The sequence below is a fragment of the Panthera tigris genome, chromosome D1 (genome assembly GCF_018350195.1).
Source record: "Panthera tigris isolate Pti1 chromosome D1, P.tigris_Pti1_mat1.1, whole genome shotgun sequence".
NCBI lineage: Eukaryota > Metazoa > Chordata > Mammalia > Carnivora > Felidae > Panthera > Panthera tigris.
Genome location: NC_056669.1, coordinates 102,595,653 through 102,618,958, shown reverse-complemented (window position 1 = coordinate 102,618,958; position 23,306 = coordinate 102,595,653). Strand labels below are relative to the sequence as shown.

The 23,306-nt window shown below is 45.2% G+C and overlaps 1 pseudogene; it reads right to left on the bottom strand.

Moving 5' to 3' along the window:
- Positions 1-731: 731 nt before the first annotated feature.
- Positions 732-14,774, bottom strand: LOC102954121 (annotated as a pseudogene).
- Positions 14,775-23,306: the final 8,532 nt, after the last annotated feature.

Below are 23,306 nucleotides of genomic sequence, written 5' to 3'. Positions count from 1 at the left end.
CCTGAGTTTCCATTCACCAAAATGCCTGTGAGACACATCAGTGCTGTTGCACATCTCAGTATTTCACTTGGTGTATTGCTGATAATGTCCCATTATATCCCATCATCTATGGGTATGATCTATTCACCCACAGGCCCATGTCACAATGGATAGCTCCATCAAACTGGATTGCAATATTTTGCATTCTAAACTAGATAAATATTGGAAAAGACTAGTCCAGTTAATTCTGTACTATTTTCAGTAGGGATAGCCTGCCTTTCCTCAGCAACCATACGATCAGTCCCCATATGATTGTTTAGGGGCGCCTGGATGGCTCAGTCAGTGAAGCGACCAACTTCAGCTCAGCTCATGATCTAACGGTTCATGAGTTCGAGCCCTGTGTAGAGCTCTGTGCTGACAGCTCAGAACCTGGAACCTACTTCAGATTCTGTGTCTCCCTCTCTTTCTGCCCCTTCCCCACATGTGTTCTCGCACACTCTCTCAAAAATAAATAAACATTAAAAAATAAGCATGTGAAAAGAGTTTATTGGGTAACGGAGTAGGGAGAGGAAGACACAGGAAGACCCACTGCTCACCCTCTCAATTCAGAGTCCCCTGAGCTGTGAAGGGGACTGGTTTTTTTTTTTCTTACACGGCTCTGGTAGGAGGTCCGTGACAGAACTCCATACAAGTGGGGCCACATCTGGGCCTGGCTGTGTGGGGCTGGCTGTATAAAGATGGCCAGCCTACTTTCAGTTACTTGGTGTGACCCTGAAGACAGGAGATGGATGGCCAAGTTGTAGATCTGGGTCAGGGGTTCTTGTGAAACACTCGTTCCAGCTCCTCTACAAGCTCCCCAGGGGGCATACTGGCAGCCACCTGCAAGGACTGGAGGCTGTCCACCTGCAGTGGTAGGGCAAAGTTGATGGCAGGGTTGATGGCCAGGCTCAAGGGTGAATGCAGACCTCACTGGACCAGTTCTGGCCCCAAGTCCCTCCAGTAGCTTCTGGCAGCAGGCCAGCTGGGCCTTAAGTCAGTCTTCATGTTGACACAAATGTTACTGGGCCTCCGGGGCAGTCAGTGGGGGAACTGCTTCCGAAGAGTGTGCTCCACCAGGTCCAGTTCTGTCTCAAGGGTCCCATGGGGCGCTCAGTTTCCTGCCGTGCTGGGTGCCTCTCTCCAGTCCACGTGCCTTGTCCTCCACATTCACGCAGCCTACTCACCCCTTCCCACAACTGGCCACTCAGCGTGGTGTGCATGACCCCGGGACCCCAGGAGGGGAAAAGAAGGAAAGAAAGCACGTGATGGGAAGCCCTGGGCTCTAGAGCCAGCTGCCGGGATTGTGCACAAAATGGATGGATTCTTAAGAAATGCAAATATAGAAGACCTCTCTCTGTAGCTAATGTTTCATTCTCTCCTAGTCTTAGGAGCATACAACTACTGAGGATATTTAAAATGAACAGAATTTTGGACATTTCACATGGCTTTATCAGTGTCATTCTACCGCCACCTCTCCTTGCGTCAGAAAACACAATCTCGTGAGGTGGACACCACTAGCCAAGCCATCAAAGTCACCAACATCCTGTGCTTTGATGCGATGCATTGAGAAAAACACAGTCTTGAGTTTGTACATCAAGTACGTCCCGCATAACTTGAATCGATTAATGAGTGAACATTCAAACCCAAATTGGGGGTATTCTGAAAAACACTGGCCTACACTTTTCAAAAACATCAACATCATGAATGAAAATGAAAATGTGAAAAACAGTCTCAGGTTAGAGAGGGCTAAAGTGATTGCAGTTAAGTGCAAAGTGTGTCAACAGATAAGAAGCTGCCAGAAAAATAAATTGCTATAAAGGGCATTATTGAGATAAATTAGAAAAATTTTAATATGGACTATGTATTAATAATATTTTAATTATATTGTATTAAAGCCAAGTTTTCTGATTAAAGCCAACTGTTTTGCGGTTATATAAGAAAATATCACTGTATTTATACACTAGTGAAGGGCTAAAGGAGCATTACGCCTAAAAATGTGCCAAATGTTGATGATTTTGAATCCAAATGAAGAGTACCAGGCTGTTCAATTTACAACTCATGGACTTCATTAGGTCTGAAATTCTTCAAACATACAATCGTAACAACAACAAAAAAGCTATTTAGCATTAGAAATTTTCTGATTTTTAAAAATGAAATAAATGAACCAACAACACTCATCAACTTTTTTTAGACCCATTCATGTTTTCTTTCTGTAACTTTCTGTGGATCATTGTAGACTCAGATTGAACACCCTCCTACATTCTACAATCATTACTCTCCTTTCTGAGCTCAAATTGTGACAACTTTGGTCAGTGGTTTCCCTTTTAGGTCAGCTGCTGTGTTCATTTGACACGACCTCATTAATTTTAAGACATTTTCTTGCATTGTAGAATGAAAAACTTCCTAGAACTTACAAAAAAAAAAGTTGGTCTTATAAAAATCTGCCTTATCCAAATGTGAAATCAGCTATTTTTCCAACAAGTTTTTCAGTGTGAAAATGGTTTTAGAGACCATAATCTCTATGGAGCCACCTAGAGATTAATCTCTGTGGAGCACATTGTCATCTGCAGAATCTGAAGAAATAGCACATATCTCACTCAGTTGCTATAAATACTAAATGAGGTAATTTATATATAAAGTAGTGAGCAGTGTCTGAATTTTAGTGAACACTCAACATCTGCTTTCCCTTCCCCTTTCCTTTTTCCTCCTCGCACTTCTTCTTTCACTAGAATAGAAGAATTCAGGGAACCCTTGAAGACAAGTGTGTCCATCAAGGAAAGAGAAATATACAAATCCTACTGATGGGTCCAATAAAATGAGAACTGATTGTTGACCATTGGGTGTATGAAGGTGGAAGTTACCGGTAAACTCTGATGATGCCCCTCCGTAAACTGAGGGGGACTGAAGCCTGACTGGAGCTGTTTAAAGAGACAACTGTAAAAGAGGAAACGGAGACACCAAATACAGACAAATAGGAGCAAAGGAATGAAGTGTAAATGACTCGAGAAGTTATTTCTTTTACGACAGGAAAAATCACAGTCTTGTATGCTGGAGGTAATGACCCAATAAGAGCATGAAAAATCAATGATTCTGGGAAAAGGGGGAAATGGCTAAAGTGATATTCTTGAGAAGGCAAGTGGGGGTGGCTTTAGCAGAAAGGAAGTAAGGTTCACTTGCATTAATGGGTAGCTTGGAAGAGGATGTGCGGCAGATGGTCGGTGTTAGACCGCCATCTTGTGGTAATTCATGGAAGTTCTCTTTAAGCAGGAAACGAATAGAAAATGGGTGAAAAACCTGAATCTCCCTCTAGTTGGGCTGGAATGTCTCTTAGGATATAGCCTAAATGCTATTTAGTATGCAATCATCTCCCTAATCGTGTTGCAGGTGCCCTGTGGAAGCCCCATTGTTACATTGTGCCCAGACGCCTCTGATCAAGAATATTAAGTGTTGCCACTAGAACTGCTTGCTGATACTCCCAAGTCCCTGGCCACCAGGCTGCTTATCCAAAGTCAAGGAACAGCGCATATAATTGGTAGAGTCTGTGTCTGGTGCCTGTGTCCTAGCTATAAATGAGGCTGGGAGCCCCTGTAGTCAGCATTTTCAACACCTTCAATATTGGGAGACTGGCTTTGCCTTGGAGAGTGGGAACATGCTCCAAATATTTTTTAAAAGGCTTTTAAATTTTGAGTATCCATGATAGAATGGCAAACACAAAAGAGAGTAAACCTTCCCGCAATACATACCATCAAGTATGGATTATTTTGAAACAAATTCCAGATACCGTATCATAGTACCTGCAGATACTTCATTATGTATCTGTAAAAGATGACTTTTGAAAATATACCCAATGCAATTAACATGGATAAAATAATTAATAATCTCTTGCTGTTACAGAACATCCTGTCAGGGCTTAATCTGCCTGTAAGCACCTCTTTACGGTTGATTTGTTTGAATCAAAATTCAAACAAGATTTCTCACTCGTGTTGTTATCTTCATTCAAATTATTTGTTGAAAAAAATTGTCCAATAGACGTTCCCACATTCTGGATTTGTGTAACCTGTTTTTCTGAAGCCTATGTGTTGTTTAACCTGTTTTTCTGCAATTTGTATTTCCTGCAAACTTGCAATTAGATGGAGAATCTTAATCAGGATCGGGTTTAATTCTATAGCAAGAACACTGCCTGACTGTGGTTGTGAACTTCCTAGTGCATCTCATTAGGGTACACATAAAGTGTGACCATCTCTATTTTTGTGATGGTCAGTACTGATCCGTGGGTCCTGACTTTTCATCAGACTTTTCCAACCATTACAAAGTTCCCCGCTGGCTATTCACCTATCAGTTTTAGGAGCCACTGATGACATTTGCTGGAGTGCATTAACAATTGGTGTTTTGTTTTGTTTAGATTGATAGGCTTTATTTTTTAGAGTATTCTTGGGAGTCTAAGAATTCCCAGGTAATGCCGATGATGCTATCTGAGGGACCAACCTTTGCAAAGCACTGCTCCAAATCAAAGTCTGTGTCCACTGTCAGCAGCACCTTCTGGCCTCATGGTGAGCTGGACCATCCATGCTGTTTCCTTCAAAACCATGCTCCAGAGAGGTGCCGTCCAACAGCCATAGAACACAAACCAATGTGTGTGATATTCTAATTCTGTTATTCCTTCTGCATTCACCAGCTAGAATTCTCCTCTAGAGAACTGTCCCATAATACTTATTTGGTGAGACAGCATTAATTAGGGCAGGAAAAGCAGAATCAATTCTTAACTCTTTCCCTTTACTTAGCAGCTTTCAGAACAATGAGTTGGTTAGCAAAGATCTTTATATTTGTGGTATCATTATGAACCCTTGGGTTTTGTCATCTTCGAAAAGTTTCTGTCCATTGAGTTCTTGGTCAGTGGGACTCCCTTCATGTTAGCTTCTGAGCCCTTTGACACGATTCCACTATTCTTTGACAACTTCCTTTCCTTCAGCTTCAAAAAGGTCTTCCAGGTTTATCTTGTTAATTCCCTTTCTCAGACCTGCAATCAACCATTTCTTCAAGGGCAATGGTTTCTTCCACTGGGAAATTAGCTTAAGAGATCATAACCTGGGTTAGTCATTGTTTCTGGGTTTTTTCCAGCCTGGACATGAAAAATATGTGTGATCTGAAAACATGCATTTGCACTTTATTTTTCCTAAGGGTAAAATTCATCATGAGTTCACACTGATCTTTTCCAATGCAAATTTCAGATTACATGGTTTTTATTTAATGTCTTTGTTTTTATCTGTAATTCTTCCCTCTTACAGTGACAATCTTGGATCCTAATGACATTAGTATAATTATTTGGATTGCTAACATAATTGTTTACTTAACTGCCTAATCATGTATAAGTGTGTGTATATGTATATAGCAACTTCAGAACAACAATGTTGATAGCATTACTAATAACGTTATCACTGAAAATTTTATAAACTGTTATTGCAATTCTATTTATTTTTATCCTCGGGGTATATCATGCTAAAGCCATATAATAAACTGCTGTGCTTTAAAGTCAGTTGCAGTAATTTTTCTCTGCATGGTTCAGCTGTCAGCAAACAGTTTGGTTTTGTTCAACTCCCATCTGCAGTGACTTGGTTCAGAAACATGGAGATTCTCCTCTGCAAGGACCCAGGCAGCCTCACTGTACATTTGCTGGGACCAGCTCAGAGATGCTGCTGGGACGAGTGGCTCTTAGCCCCGCTATCTCCACCCCATCCACAGTAAAGGACACGTAATCAGAACACAAGATGCAGGCAGCCAAGAGGGTAGGTCAAGGCTCTCCACCAAGCTATACCTCAGGAAGAAAGAGCCTGGGGCTCAGCAAGAAATCTTTTTTTTTTTTCCTTTTTAAAAATTTTTTTTAAATGTTTATTTATTTTTGAGGGGAGGGGGAGGGGCAGAGAGAGAGAGGGAGACACAGAATCTGAAGCAGGCTCCAGGCTCCCAGCTGTCAGCACAGAGCCCGATGTGGAGCTCCAACTCACAAACAATGAGATCATGACCTGAGCTGAAGTCAGATGCTCAACCGACTGAACCACCCAGGTGCCCTGAAGTCAGATGCTCAACCAACTGAGCCACCCAGGTGCCCTTCCTTTTCTTTTCTTTTTTTTTTTTTTAAGATTTTATTTTTAAGTAACCTCTACACCCAATGTGGGGTTCAAACTCCCAACCCTGAGATCAAGAGTCACATGCTCCTCCAACTGAGCCAGGAAGGCACCCCAAGAGATCTTTTTCTGAGGGATTTCTCAGAAAACTTCTTATAGACCTCAAGTCTAATATCTAATTTCATTTTTCTTTCTTTTTCTAAACCATTTTTGGATGCTGTTAACCCTCAGTTGCTTTACATCGTTGCCTTTTATTGTGTATTTTTTACTTTTATCTCAAACATAACTGAGCAGTGAGGATTAACTCAACAGGCTTGGCTTGCTAGTACCCTGCACATTCCCAAACCAGCAGCTCCTGGCAGATAACCTCTGAGCCCTTGGACTATCCAGCCTGATAAGGATGTCTTTGTATATCTGAGACAGTGGCCTCTGCTAGATAATTTCTGCTAACAATGTGATTTATGATTAACCCTTCTTTTCATTCACCCTGGAGTCTTGAGCCACACTGTCTCAGTCTGACCTCTGGGGCTGGCCTCCATGCCTATATGACTGAATCCAAAAAAAAAAAAACTCTGACACCAAGACTCAGGTGAGTTTCCCAGGTTAGCCGTTGTACATGCCGTCACACATCACTGGTAGTACATCACTGTCTGTACAACTCCATTGGGAGAGAACAGCTGGAAGGTCATGCCTGCTTTCACCTGGACTCTACCCTCTATGCCTTTTTCTCTTTGCTGATTTTAATCTGTATCCTTTTACTGTAATAAATCAACCATGAAGAAAAGCTTTTCTGAGCTCTGGAAGTCTGTCCAACAAATCACTGAACCTGAGAGTGGTTTTGGGAACCGATGACACAATCCTTCTCTTAATTTTGCTTTGCTTTGTGATATAAGAAGAAATGTATATATTTGGTCTGTCCCCAGTTCCTGGCACTGAGCTCCTAAAGCCCTTGGAATTTCTTAAGCAATGGGATAACAGGAGAATCTTTTGTTTAGTTACCAATGGTCAATGATTTAATCAGTCATGCCTATGTATTGGAACCTCCATAAAAATCCTTAAATGAGGGGCTCCTGGGTGGCTCAGTCAGTCGAGCATTGACTTTGGCTCAGGTCATGATCTCATGGTTCATGACTTCGAGCCCTACATGGGGTTCTCTGCTATCAGTGCAGAGCCTGCTTTGTATCCTCTGTCTCCTCCCTCTCTCTGCCCCTCCCCCGCTCACTCTCTCAAAAATAAACATTAAAAAAAAAAAAAACCCGTAAATGATAGGACTTGGAGAATTTCCTGTTTGGTGAGCATATTCACATGACTCGTCCCAACACCACAGGGACTGGAGCTTCTGCACAGATGTTTCTGGAACACTCTGTATATGCCTTCATCTGGCTGTTGATTTGTATCCTTCCTAATAAATCAGTAAACATAAACAGAGTGCCTTCCTGAGTTCTGTGAGCCAACTGGCAAATTATCAAGGCTGAGGAGGGGGTCATGGGAAGATCGGATGTAGAGCCGATCTGCCAGGAGTACAGGTGCCCAGGACTTAAGACGGACATCTGAAGTGGGGACCGTCCTGTGGAACTGAGTCCTTAACCTGTGCATCTGTGCCAACTCTGGGTAGTGACAGAATTGCTGGACATCCAGTTGGCATCAGAGAATCCAAGAAGTGGTGTTGGAAAAGACACTATGTAGTTGGTGTTAGGAGGAAAAGAAAAGCACTCTCATTTGATGTCAGAAGTAATGTGAATAGGGGGCTTCTAGGTGGTTCAGTTGGTTGAGCTTCCTACTCTTTGATTTCTGCTCAGGTCACAATCCCAGGGTCATGGGTTCAAGGCCCTGTATCCAGTTCCATGCTGAGTGTGGAGTCTGCTTGGAATTCTCTCTTTCTTCCTCTGCCTCTCTCCCCTACTCATGCTCTCTCTCTCAAAAGAAAAAACAAAAGTAGTAATATGAATGAAAACAGCTGAAGCTTTTCATCCAATTTTGAGTGTAGGCTTTGCAATCAGACTTCCTAGGTTGGAATCCCATCTTTGCCGCTCCCTAACTGACCCTGAAAAAGTTGTTTTATCTGTCAGGCCTCCGGGTGATTATCTTTTCAGTGGGAATAACTACTGTTATTCTTGGATAGTTCTTGTGAGGAGCGTGTGAGACCCGTGAAGTGCTTAGACAGTGCCTCATGTACAACTACAGAAACGTTTTTGGCTATTGATAGCTATTGTTATGAATAAATATTATTTTCCTTTATTTAATCTTTTTATTGATGAATTTTATTTAAATTTTGCTCTCACTAAAAATGTTCTCTCTTCCTGTTTTTGGATGCTTAGATTTTTATTTTAATACCATCTTTTTAATTTATTCTTTGCTATTTTATATCAATTTCTAACGTTAAGCCTGCCCTAACTTGGCATGACTATTCTCTTCTGTTCTCTTGGTTGATGGGTTGTTTTGTTTTGTTTTGTTTTGTTTAGCCCTTTTTCTGTTTGGCCTCTATAACGGCTGCCAGAATATGAGTATAAGGAGAAGTAAACAGTAGAGCGTTCACATTATAAAAGTGGTTTAAAATGAGACAGAAAGAGAAAGGAAGAGAGAGAGAGTAGGGAAGAGGCTCCTCCTTAAACCCCTCCTGTCTCTGAAACAGATGTCTTACACCAAAGTTCCCAGCCTATTTCAAAATGTGTTATCAAAGAACCCCTGTTCCAGGAAACAAAGGGGCATGAGCACACACTCCCCAAGTCCCCTGCCCATTGCACATCTGGTCAGTTGGGAAGGAGATGCTTACAGCCCTTTTGCTAACAACTCATGCTGCCCAGTGCTCATCCAGTCACTGGATTCCAGGCAAAAACGGATGAACTACAATGTCACTGACCAGGAGGGGTGCCTTGGAGCAGAGCTACAAGCTCCCAGCCCGCCTGTGATAGGGAACCACATGGAATCAGGCTTCCTAGAGACAGGCCTGGAACATGTCTGTCCCAGAGCATGTCTGGGGCCAGACATGTGGCTTTTCTTTTATTTATCCCACCCCATTTCCAACATGTCCTGGCAGGTTTCCCCACATTGACAGAGGCAAAGGTGGATGCTCAAAGGTGTGGCACTGCTGAGCCACCCTCACTCCTGGAGTTTCTTTGCAAATGCAGGAATGTTTGGGTGCAACACCTTGTTTGCAGTTTTCCAAGCCTTCAGCTCCTGTACTGGGCAATTTAGGCCTGAGAGAGAAAGACACATCACATGGGGGACAAGCCAAGCTCCTATGTTAACTTTATATCCACACTTGCCTTCCTGCCTTCCCATCGTACTCCTCCAGAAGGACACACCAGAAGCTGGACTCCGGAGGCAGTGTGCCAGCCTTGCCAAGTGGAAAAGGTTGCAGTGGTAAAGATGCTGTCCACACAGCCCAACCTTGGCAGCCCTGGTATGAATTTATTTCAAGATTTATTCACATGCTCCCATGTCTGGAGTCTCCCCTTTATTTGGGCTGCTACAGGTTTATGCTGCAATCTTCCATGTAAACCAGAGGAGGTCACTGGACCTTCAGGTGCTGGCGGATGGGTGGCCTAAGTTAACACAGTCATCCTCTGCCCACAAGAGCAGGCAGGAATGGCTGGGGGTCTTTTTGTTTTTTTGTTTTTTTACTTCTGACATTTTATTAATTTATTAATAAATATATGTAAATATATTTTTTTCAAGAATAGAATTTAGTGGTTCATCACTTACATATAACACCCAGTGCTCATCCTCACAAGTGTCCTCCTTAATGCCCATCACCTGTTTAGCCCATCCCCCCACCAACCTCCCCTCCAGCAGCCCTCGGTTTGTTCTCTGTATTTAAGAGTCTCTTATGGTTTGTCTCCCTCTCTGTTTTTATCTTATTTTTCCTTCCTTTCCCTTAACGTTCATCTGTTTTGTATCTTAAATTCCACATATGAATGAAATCATATGATATTTGTCTTTCTCTGACTTATTTTGCTTAGTTTAGCATAGTTCCATCCACCTTGTTGCAAATGGTAAGATTTTACTCTTTTTGATCCCTGAGTAATATTCCATTGAGTATACATACCACATCTTCTTTATCCACTCATCAGTTGATGGACATTTGGGCTCTTTCCATACTTTGGCTATTGTTTATAGTGCTGCTATAAACATTGGGGTGCATGTGCCTTTTGGATCAGCATTTCTATATCCTTTGGGTAAATACCTAGTAGTGTAATTGCTGGTTGTGGGGTAAGTTTTTTTTTTTTTTTAATTTTCTGAGGCACCTTCATACTGTTTTCCAGAGTGGCTGCATCAGTTTGCATTCCCACCAGCAGTGCAAAAGTTCCCCTTTCTCCTCATCCTTGCTAACATCTGTTGTTGCCTGATTTGTTAATGTTATGTTAATTTTAGCCATTCTGACTGGTGTGAGGTGGCATCTCATTGTGGTTTTGATATGTATTTCCCTGATGATGAGTGATGTTGAGCATTTTTTCATGTGTTTGTTAGTCATCTGGATGTCTTCTTTGGAGAAGTGTCTATTCATGTCTTTTGCCCATTTCTTCACTGGATTCTTTGTTTTTTGGGTGTTGAGTTTGATAAGTTCTTTATAGATTTTGGATAGTTACCCTTTATCTGATATGTCATTTGCAAATATCTTCTCCCATTATGTCTATTGTCTTTTAGTTTTGCTGATTTCCTTTGCTGTGCAGAAGATTTTTATTTTGATAATATCCCAATAGTTCATTTTTGCTTTTGTTTCCCTTGCCTCTGGAGACATGTCAGTAAGTAGTTGCTGCAACCAAGGTCAAGGAGGTTGTTGCCTGCTTTCTCCTCTAGGATTTTGATGGCTTCCTGTCTTACGTTTAGGTCTTTCATCCATTTTGAGTTTATTTTTGTGTATGGTGTAAGAAAGTGGTCCAGCTTCATTTTTCTGCATGTCACAGTCCAGTTTTCCCAGCACCACTTTCTGAACAGACTTTTTTTCCATTGGTTATTCTTTCCTGCTTTGTCAAAGATTAGTTGGCCATATGTTTGTGGGTCCATTTCTGGGTTCTCTATTCTGTTCCATTGATCTGAGTGTCTGTTTTTGTGCCAGTACCATACTGTCTTGATGATTACAGCTTTGTAATATAGCTTGAAGTCCAGAATTGTGACGTCTCCAGCTTTGGTTTTCTTTTTCAGGATTGCTTTGGCTATTCAGGGTCTTTTCTGGTTCCATACAAATTTTAGGATTGTTTGTTCTAGCTCTGTGAAGAATGCTGGTGTTATTTTGATAGGGATTGCAGGAGTGGCTGTTCTTTTATTGGAATCTGAGCTTACTCCTCTATGATATTTACACCAGAGCTGAAATGAACACATTATGTGTTTGCATAGATTCCCCCAGTGTTCCAAAGTCCATTCTACTTCCTTTTCTGTTTCTAACTCACCTAGGAGATGACATATGACCTTGATCACTACACCAACACTTAGCAAGTCTATTTTAAAGATCCAGGGGTTTTACAAGAGATCCCTGGCTGGCCAGGAATCATTCACTGGAAGCAGCATTTGCAGATTCAAGATGAGGGCATGTTCAGGGCCATTGTGAGAACAAGATGGGTCCAATGGGAGCACAAACCGTGGCAACCAAGGTGGAGGGGTGAAATTCTGCTACTAGGCTGACTAATGAATAACTTTTCTGCTAGAACACCCTTCTATCTGCTGTTTGAGTAAATTCTGTTCATCCTTCAGGGTTTAGCTTAAAGCCCACCTGCTAAGGGATGTCTCTTCCAATTGCCTACAAGAGTATAGACTTGGCCCAAATGTGGGCAGATCCCAAATGGGCAGCAGCTGGAGGCGGTGAGCTCACCACCAGCCTCACAGCACATTCCCTCTTGCAGGGAGATGTGAGCTGCACCTCACCACGGATGCCACTCTCAATGTTTTGAATGTGAATTCTTTTTTCTTCCTTGAGTCATTTCTTTTAATCGGATTCCCAGATGTGGAAACACCGAGTTACAAGGGGCATATGAACAACATCCTGTCTTATGCATACAGCCAAGACGCCCTTTGCAGGGGCTGCCTGCTGAATGGGTGTGCTGATTTCCTGTTCCTTTCCCATCCTTCAGTTAACCCCACATGTCCAGTGAATGCATGGATGTGGCTCACACAGGCAGAAGTTGAAGGAAGACACTGATGCCCCCACTTCCAAATACATGACGTACCAAGAAGTGTGCAAATCGAGGAAGAGGAGATTTGCGCCATCTGCATATTGTGCAAAAGGCAAAACTAATCATTTCAAGAGGGAAGTTAAAGTCCAACGCATACCACAGCATGGATGCACCTTGAAAGACATTATGTTAAGAGAAGCCAGCCAAACACAGACAAGCTCTGGATGATTTCACTTATCTGAGCTTTCTAGAGCAGTCAAATTGCCAGAAACAGAAAGTAGAACGGTGGCTTGCCAGGGGGTACACAGAGGAGAAAATGGGGAGTTGTCCTGGTCCCGGTCTATGGCCTTCAGTTTTGTAAGATAAAAAAGTTCTGGAGACTGTTTGCACAACAATGTGAAGATACTTAACACTAAGGAACTAAGGAACTATACAATTAGAAGTGGTTACAACGGTAAATTTTATGTTATGTGTTTTTACCACAATTCCGATAACAAATTTTAAAAAGTCGCTCCATCACACCAAACCACCGGCAGTGATGTCACTGTCTGTACTGCCCTCTGCTGGTCAGTGAAGCTGATGCAGTGAGGAAAATCCCGGACTTCTATAACAAAATTGAACCCTCACCGCTCCACAAGTCTTTTATTTTATTGTCACTCGTGGCTTTTAAAGCAGGCAAAAAGTATGCTCATGGTGTAAAAACTCAGTCAAAATCTTGCCCCATAAACTGAAAAGGTTGAAAGCCACCCCACTCTTCACTTTTTCCTCTTATACTTGCCCCTGTGATTATACCTCCATATCCCTCAACAGTCATCCCAGCCTCTACCACACAAACCATAGGACTTTAAAAATGAAACTTACTGGGGCGCCTCGGTGGCTCAGTTGGTTAGGTGCCCAACTTTGCATTTTGGCTCAGTTTGTGAGTTTGAGCCCTGCATCTGGGTCTGCACTGACAGTGAGGAGCCTGCTTGGGATTCTCTCTCTCATTCTCTCTCTCTCTCTCTCTCTCTCTCTCTCTCTCTCTCTCCCCACCCCCCAGCCTTTCCCTGCTCATGCTGGCTCTCTCTCTCTCTCTTTCAAAATAAATAAACTTTTGGGGCGCCTGGGTTGCTCAGTCGGTTAAGCATCCGACTTCAGCTCGGGTCACAATCTCACGGTCCGTGGGTTCGAGCCCCGCGTTGGGCTCTGGGCTGATGGCTCAGAGCCTGGAGCCTGCTTCCGATTCTGTGTCTCCCTCTCTCTCTGCCCCTCCCCCATTCATGCTCTGTCTCTCTCTGTCTCAAAAATAAATAAGACGTTAAAAATTTTTTTTTAAAATAAAAAACAAAATAAATAAACTTTTAAGAAATGTTATAAGGAATGAAACTTATTTAGGGGTTCAACCCAGAATCACCATCAGCTTTAATTCAGGGTGAGAAAAGCCTTAAGACCCCTATCTGGAATTTGGGCCCCCTGGACCACCCCTGACTGAACTACATATGAGCCCCCCAGACTGAAAGTCCCCCAGACCTCTCAGCCTATCTGACACTTAGCTGATGTAATCTTGGTTAAATTACTTTGTTCCTTTCCTCCCTGTCACATTCATAGATGTTTACAGAAAGGAAGTTCAAGGAGATTAAGTCACTTGCCCAAGGTCACAGAGCCACTGAGTGCAAACCTATATCCCAAATGCAGTTCTGGCAAACTCTTCCTATTTATTTCCTTTTTCATTATTGCCTCTTCCTCTCTCACAAGCAGCATGCTTTTCTCAAGCAACATGATCTCCCTTGCTCTTATTTTTAAAAACAGACAGCGAGGAGATCCAACATGGCAGAGAAGTAGGGGGGCCCAAAGTTCCCTTGTCCCTCAAACACAGCCGTGTTGAAGCCAAAGGACTTTGAATTCCAAGAGTCCGGGCTGCAGAGTGACAGAGACGTCTCCAGGGACCCACCGGGACAACCTGGTGGGCCATAGGTGCGTGATGGCGAACTGGGAGAGATAAGCCAAGTCGAGTAGGCACAGAGGGGAGGGATCCCCTTCTGCAGAGAGACAAAGGGAAGAGAAAGAGAAGCTGTAAAAATGCAGGACTGAATCTGGACAAGAGAAAAACCACGGACCAGGATGGAGAAAGATCCAATCTCTAAGTGCGGGGCTTTCTCTGGACTGGGGCTGACTTCCCAGTTCTCATACCTGGGGAGGAGGGGAGCCAGCCCATGGCTCAGTAACTAGCTCAGAAGCACAGTCCGCAATGGGAGATAGCGATCCACTCCCTGAAGTGCTGTGGGAAGAAGGTATATAACCGTTCAAAGGACAAAGACTGTCTGCGCCCACCAGCCAGAGGTCATATAACGGCTGCACACAGCAGCGCTTCCCCGAAACCTGGGCGCACGTTGTGGGACCCTTTAAGACATCGGGGTTTAAATCCCAGCCGAGCGCCAGGGAGGAGCGGGAGTCGACGGAGCGGGACAGACCGCTTTCTTCGCACCTGCGGTACAGACTGGTTTGGGACACCCGGTCGGTGGAGGAGAGACTGGGGTGTCGCCATTCTTCTCCCCATCACCAACAAGGTGGGGCCTCAGGGAAAGGTCAGCGGGCCCACAGTGGAGGCGGGCCCCGCCCACACCAAGCCACGCCCCTCCGCACGTGGTAACTGCGGATCCGCCAGAGCCAGAGAGGGACTGACGCTGACCAACCAGACAGCCCCTCCTCCAGCCCAGTGCTGCCACCGCTTCCTACCAGTTTTGCATTTTCTGATTTAATTCTTGAATAATTCTTATTATATGTATATATTTCTTTTTCTTCCTTTTCTCCTTATTTCTTCCCTCCTCTAGTCTGGTTATTCTGGTTGTTGGTTTGTTTAAGCAGACATTTAATCTATTCTCTCTATACCTGTTCTATATCGCCTTCGTTATTTTCCTCTCTCTCTCTCTCTTTGGACCAAACCATATAGTTTCTCTGCCTGGTCAATTTTCTTTTCTTTTCTTTTTCCCTACCCCTGTCATTTCTCTCTTTGTATGGGATAAGGCCTCTTCCATTAACACCATCCCCATCTCATTGTTTTTTTGTTGCTGGTGTTTTGTTGTTGGTGTTGGTGTTGGGGGGGGGGTGTTTGTTTTTTGTGGGTTTTTTGTTTGTTTGTTTTATTTTCCAGGGCTACTTCAACGAACAAATCAAAGCACATCTGATGGAGGATCCAAAACATCATTAAGAGTAGGGAGATAAAGCACCCAGAGTTACAACAACAGAGAGCAAGTAACACACTCCAAAAAACACCTCCTGAAGGGCCAGGCCATGGATAGTGTATGAGCCCTCTTTAACATAGTAGTGCTCACAGGTGCAGGACACATAACAAGCTTTTAAAACACATAAGGCACAGAAAACTAGTCAAAATGATGAAACAGAAGAATTCTCCTCAAAAGAAATTCCAGGAAGAAATGCCAGCTAAAGAATTGATAAAAACAGATATAAACAATAAAACTGATCAAGAATTTAGAATAATAGTCATAAGATTAATCGCTGGGCTCAAAAAAAGCATAGAAGACAGCAGAGAATCTACTGCTGCAGAGATCAAGGAACTAAAAAATAGTCATTATGAATTTAAAAAACGTCGTAAATGAGATGCAAAATAAACTAGAGGCAGTGACAGTGAGGACTGAAGAGGCAGAGGGGAGAATAAGTGAAATAGAAGATAAAATTATGGGAAAAGATGAAGCTAAGAAAAAGAGAGAAAAAAAATTCTAGACCACGAAGGGAGAATTAAAGAACTAAGTGATTCGATGAAATGTAATAATATCTGTATCATAGGAGTTCCAGAAGAAGAATAGAGAGAAAGGGGTAGAAGGTGTACCTGAAAAAAATCATAGCTGAGAACTTCCTCAATCTGGGGAAGGAAACAGACATTGAAATCCAGGAGGCACAGAGAACTCCCTTCAGATATAACAGGAATCGATCTTCTGCATGATATATCATAGTGCAACTGGCAAACTACAAAGATAAAGAGGGAATTCTGAAAGCAGCTAGGGACAAACGGGTCTTAACCTACAAGGGTAGACACATAACGGTAGTAGCAGATCTATCTATTGAAACTTGGCAGGCCAGAAGGGAGTGGCAGGAAATCTTCAATGTGCTGAATAGGAAAAATATGCAGTCAAGAATCCTTTATCCAGCAAGCCTGTCATTCAGAATAGAAGGAGAGATAAAGGTTTTCTTAGACAAACAAAAACTGAAGGAGTTCATCACCACTAAACCAGCCCTAAAAGAGATCCTAAGGGGGGACTCTGTGAGTGGAATGTTGCAAAGGCTACAAAGGACCAGAGACGTCACTACAAGGATGAAACCTACAGATAACACAATGACTCTAAATCCATATCTTTCAATAATAACACTGAATGTAAATGGACTAAATGCTCCAACCAAAAGACATAGGGTATCAGAATGGATAAAAAAAACAAGACCCATCTATTTGCCGTCTACAAGAGACTCATTTTAGACCTGAGGACACCTTTAGATTGAGAGTGAGGGGATGGAGAACTATTTATCATGCTACTGGAAGTCAAAAGAAAGCTGGAGTAGCCATACTTATAGCAGACAAACTAGACTTTAAACTAAAGGCTGTAACAAGAGATAAAGAAGGGCATTCTATAATAATTACAGGGTCTATCCATCAGGAAGCGCTAACAATTATAAATGTTTATGCACCCAACTCGAAGCACCCAAATATATAAAACAATTTATCACAAACATAAGCAATCTTATTGATAAGAATGTGGTAATTGCAGGGGACTTTAATACATTACTTACAGCAAGGGACAGGTCATCTAGGCAGAAAATCATAAAGAAACAATAGCCTTGAATGGTACACTGAACCAGATGGACTTGACCGATATATTCAGAACTTTTCATCCTAAAGCAGCAGAATACACATTCTTCTCAAGCGCACATGGAACATTCTCCAAGATAGATCACATACTGGGTCACAAAACAGCCCTCGATAAATAGAAAAGAATTGAGATCATACCATGCACATTTTCAGGTCACAATGCTATGAAACTTGAAATCAACCACTGGAAAAAGTCTGGAAAACTTCCAAATGCATGGAGGTTAAAAAACAGCCTAATAAAGAATGAATGAGTTAATCAGAACATTAAAGAAGAAATTAAAAAATACATGGAAACAAATGAAAATGAAAACACGGCAGTCCAAACCCCTTGGGATGCAGCAAAGGCAGTCCTATGAGGAAAATACACTGCAATCCAGGCCTATCTCAAGAAACAAGAAAAATCATAAATACAAAATCTAACAGCACACCTGAAGAAACTAGAAGCAGAACAGCAAAGAAACCCCAAGGCCAGCAGAAGAAGAGAAATAATAAAGATCAGAGCAGAAATAAATAATATAGAATAAAAAAAAACAGTAAAATAGATCAATGAAACTAAGAGCTGGTTTTTTGAAAAAAATAAACAAAATTGATAACCCCCTAGCCAGACTTCTCAAAAAGAAAAGAGAGAGAACCCAAATAGATAAAATCACAGATGAAAATGGACTTATCACAACAGATCCCTCAGAAATACAAACAATTATCAGAGAATACTATGAAAAATTGTATGCCAACAAACTGGACAACCTGGAAGAAATGGACAAATTCCTAGCATTTTCTTTCTTCCTCTGTGGTGCTATTTAAGAGCATTTTGCATCTTTCTTCCTTTCTCCCCACCTTCCTCTCTCCTTCTCTCCCTCCCTCCATTCCTGTATCCCCTTCCCAACTATGCATTGAGACACAGGTACAGTGTGAAATTAGACCCCTACATGCAGGGCCAATATCCAGCCAGTAAACTCAGGAAGGCCATTTGCAGCCAGTGTGGGTTCTGATGGGCTGGGACTGCATCATGCAGGGTGTTAAATATTTGGACTATTTCCTCTGCTTATCCACAAGGGTAACTGTATGGGTGTCCCCTAGAGTGCTCTACTGGAATATGCTGGGCCCTGAGGCTGTGAGGCAGGGCTGGGCGTGGCCTGAGCCTGGGACCTGGAGTCAAAAGGCAGGGACTTAGATGCAGCCCTGCTACAATCTACCTTTTGTGTGACCTTGTGCACACCACTTTCTCTGGGAATCAGTTTCTCTGTGGGTAAAGTGAAAGTGTGTAAGGCCTGTACCATTTTTGTAAAAGAAAAAACTGTGTGTAAATGTGCCTGGTGCACACACAGAAACATGTGTGAAAGGAGATACACCCACCAGTTCACAGTGGAAATCTCTGGGGAGGAGAACTGGCTGAAGAAGTTCTTTTTAACTTTAATCTTTTTACTCGTTTAATTTTTCATAACAAGCATTTGTTGTAATTTTTTTAAATGTTTATTTATTTTTGAAAGAGAGACAGAGTGTGAGCAGGGGAGGGACAGAGAGATAGAGAGATAGAGAGAGAGAGAGAGAGAGAGAGAGAGAGAGAGAGAGATCTGAGGCAAGCTCCAAGCTGTCAGCACTGAGCCTGACGCAGAGCTCGAACTTGTGAACCGTGAGATCATGACCTGAGCTGAAGTCAGATGCTTAACCCACTTAACCAACTGAGCCACCCAGGCACAGCCATTTGTTGTAATTTTTGAAGTTAATAGCAAAGAAAGTCCTATTTGTTCCTGTTTTGCAGGAAATCACACTTCTTATCCGAGGTCACAGGGCCTTGGCATCTAACCCAAGGCTGTCCTGCCTATATGTTCTGTATGCTGCCTCTAAACAATTAAGGGATGTGAGTTCTGGGCACCATCTGACCCCCTAATCCCTGGGCCTCAGCAAATGCTGCCCAGGGCTGGTAACAAAACATCTGCAAAGTCTTCCTTGCCCTCCTCCTGCCTGCATCTGACCCCCATAGCAAATGCTTATCCACAGCCCAGCGTTTATCTTCTCTTGTGTCCACTGCTATAAAATGCCCAAACCTTCCCCAGGTCCTGGGAAAGAGCTATCACCAAACATGATGAATTTCCAAACTCTTTTGGATTTACAATGACACGAGGTGTTTGTTCTTAAGTCACACGCCCAAAGGACTGAGTGGGATGTGGGAAAGCAGCATGATTACTTGTCCTTGTCATAGGAAGACACACCAACAGGGGAACAAGGCATTACTGTCTCCCCAAGATAACAGTCTTCTCTCTAGCAAATAATCCACCCCAAATTACCTTATGAGAAATCAATTACACTTTTTAATAACAGAATGCCAAAATAGAGAGTGGAAGGAACCACATGTAGGTAGAAAGAGCACTAGACTTTGGACTCAGACCAACCTGGGTGCAAATCCAAACCCTGAACAAGTCACTTAACCCACTTTACTAAATGGACACCTTATTTTGTGCCAGGCACTCTGCTGGGCATTTTACACTAACAGCTCAAGCCTGAAGAGGTTTGTATTGTTCTCAACGTGTAACAAATGAGAGAAGTGGGACTCTGGGAAGAAAGCCACAATGTGGGAGGGCTCAGCTGATGAAATTGCTAGGCCCCAGATTCCAACTCATATCGGGAAGTCAAGGCCAGCAGCCATTCCTCTGGCTGGTGCCCCCTCTCCCACACATGATGCAGGAGGTGGGGCAGGGGGGGTAAATGTGCTCCAAGCACACTGTGGAAACCAAGTCTAACCAGGAGTGCTACCACTGGGTTAAGCGCTCCCCAAATCCAGACCCTGACTTTGAATAGGAAGGCAGGCACAGATCAGTGGATGGAAACTGTGCTTTGGCATTCGATGCACCTAGATTTCTATGTTGGCTCCACTGCATACTGAACTGTAACCCTGGTACTTTACCTGACTTCTCTGGGCCTCAGATTCTTCAAATGTAAAAGGCAACTGGTGACAGGTTAAACTAGGATTATACAACATCTCGGCCAGAGTCACATTTAGAAGAGCTGCTGATCTTAGGGAGAGGAGATGGAGACCTCCAAATTGGAAAAGAAGGATGAAAGTTCTTGGACCCTGGACTATTCAGAAGCAGCCTTTAGAAGTTCAGTCCTGCCCATACACCAGGGCTCTGAGGCAATGATGCAGTGCCCCACACCCCCCACCCCCCCTCACTTCTTAGAGCTACTGAGAGCCTGCCCCAGCCAGAAAGGAGCTCCTTTCTGGAATATCTGCCAAAGGCCCACAAGGAAATCAGCCTGCAGTAAATGTGACCTCCCAGCCACAGTGCCTCACACACGAGCTGCCTGGTCAATGGGCAAAAGACCCAATTTTCCAGGCTTTGCCCCTAACCCACTTCCTCATTCAGTGCAGTAGCAGTAGCAGGATCCTACCTGCACCCCGTGGCCAGAAGCCAGTGAGAGACTAAAATAGTGGGTGCTCAATAGATTTGATTTGCTTCACAGAGGTCAACTGGGAGCGCCTGGGGCAGCCTGCTCTCCACCATCCTGGTCCACCTGTCCCTGGGCCTAGCGCAAAGCCTAGAATCTGCCGAGTTTCACTCCCCTTGGTGCTTCTGATCAGGAACATGCTTTCCTCTGAACAGGTCAAGGGGGGCAGCCTGAGAGGGGACTACTCACTGGGGAGGGGCCTGAGTCTTGCTGAGTCACTGTCCCGTGATAGGACATACTTCGGCTCCCGGGGCCATGTAGTTTGCTGAAGGGCTGCAGGCTGCCAAGGTAAAGCTCTCCAGCCTCTGCCCCTGCCTCAGGCCCTGCTTTTGAGGCCGGAGGGGGTGGGGAATGGCGGCCCGGAGCACAGGGCCGCAAGCAGGCTCTGGCCTTGGGCTTGCCTGGAGCTCTGTGGGGTGGGGGGTGGGAACTTGCGCAACCTGGAGCCTGGGGCCTCTGCACCACGGAAGCAGCGAGAACCTCACCCCAGACCACATGCACGTGGGGCGTAGCGGGAGGGCGGCGGGAGACATGGGTCCGAGCTCACTGCTCACGGGCTGGGCTCGGCTGCACCGACACCTGACATCTGGGCAGCCACCGTCAATATCCCGCTCTCCTTCCTCCTCAGACTCCACGGCGCGTTCTCCGTCCGCTGCCGGGACGTCGAGTGGTACAGCCTGGGCCCAGGAGCGTGTGGCGCACCTACTCGGGGAGGGCTCCGAGCCCGTCCCCCTTCTTCCAGCCCGCCATCCCGCAGCACCTGCTGACCCTGTGCGCGCAGGTGACCGAGGCCGAGAGGACAAGCCTCTGACAGGGACGCCGTGCCGAGGCCCGCGCGCGCGCGTACTCACCCCCGAGGACGCCGAGAGGCAGGAGCCGCGCGGCCGCGCGGCCCGCGGGTAGAGCGACGTCACATGCGCCGCCTCTGCCGCGTTTGCCCACGCGGTCGGGGCAGGCGCAGAGCCGGCACCTGCGCGAGCACCGCGGCCTCCGGGAGGCGCGGCTTGGGCCGGTCGGGCCTGCACCTGCCCGCGCTTCTCCGCCCCCCCCTCCCCCCCCGTGCCACTCGCGGCCACCACGCGGGCCACGCGCTCCCTGGCTGCTTGAGGCGCGGGGCGGCCGCCGAGCCAACTGACGCCTGGGGGCGACTTCCAGGAGGGCGAGGCCGCATGCAGGGGGGCGGGGACGCACCCCGAACCCGCTCCCCCGCGACACCTCTTGCCCCGGCCAACCCGGCCCAGCGAGCTGAAGACGGGCCCGTCCCCCCACCCCGCCCCCCCGAGTGCCGGCTCTTCCCGGGCTGTCGGGCCTGCGCCCCGCCGCCAGCAGCACAGCCTGGGGTGCCTGGCCATACCCCCTTCGTCCCCGTTGTGCCTTGCAGGCCTCCCTGCCCTCCACTTTGGACATCCTCTTCGGAGACCTCTGCAGTCCTGAACCCAAACCGGCTCACCAGGGCCAAGGCCTGCACCTGCTACTTCCACCCACGGGCGCTCTTTGGTGACCTCAAGGTGGTCAGCAGCGGCTCAGAGCTGTCTCCTTTGGGGGTGTCTTCAGCTGCTATGCGGGACACCCCTTGGTGGGCCTTGTGAGGGACCAGAGCCCTGGGCCCCTGAGGGAGATGCTCTACCAGGACAGCCCACGGACCACCCCGTGAAGTGCCTCACAGGGTACGGCGAACTTGGGGGTTGCCTCAGCCATGACTGCCAATCCTCTACTGCCTCAGGACTGGGCCCCTCTTGGGCCAGCAGCGGACAGCTGTGCGGATCCCCCCATTTCTTCCCAGGCCCCCCTTGCATGACAGCAGCAACACCCACAGGCTCTCTGTCCTGGTTGGGTCCAGTGGTCAGCAATCAGGTGAGGCTGCAAAACCAGTAACAGGCCAGCATCAGTGACCCATCCCTGCCGGTCAAGCTCTTGAGCTGGCCCGGCTCCTGGGTGGGCACCATTGTGGCTATGGTGGCTCTTGCTCTGGGCAGAAGCTATGGCTTCAGTTGCTTCGAGAAAGGGGGCTACAGGAGACTGTGGGGAGGCATCCTGACAGAGGAACAGAGGGCCTATGGGGTCACCCAAGCGACTGCAGAGCTCAGCTCAGTCTGAATGCATAGATGATGACAAGAATTCTGTCCAAACTTAAAGATAACCGAACAGGACTGCTGACTCATTACTAATTAAGGCTTTAGCCCCCTCTCTTCCTTCTACCACCTAGATAAAAAGTTACCCAAACATAGAATTGGCTGCACTTTCAGAAGGTACCAGTGTAGAAGTAAACCATGCTTCCTCAGACCCTCCTCCAAATTACCCAACATAGACTCAAGACCTGTCAATCCCTTGCCCTGATACCCTCCTGCTGAGAAGCCCCACCCTTCTGTGGGGCAGGTTCACATGTTGCCCAGCCTCTCTTTTGCAAGAGGCCAATAAGCCCAACTTTGTTCAAATACAGGTGTGTTCCTGATGGACTTTGGTAGGAAGGAATCAACAGGGAAGGTAGAATTGGTCTTGACCCTAGGACATACAATATAATTGAGTTTGGAATTTTTTCCCTAATTGTTATTAAATTCAATCTGTTTTCCCAGAAACATTGTCTTGTACCCAAGGACCCAAAAGTTCTCTCTCATGCTTCATCTAAAAGGTTGTTTTGTTTTTTTCCAAATAGGGCCTGACCTATTTGTGGATCATGAAATAAATTAGGTTATGATCAGCATTTTAAAAAATGAAATAGAATAAAAAATACAGTGCATTCCATGAAATAAATAC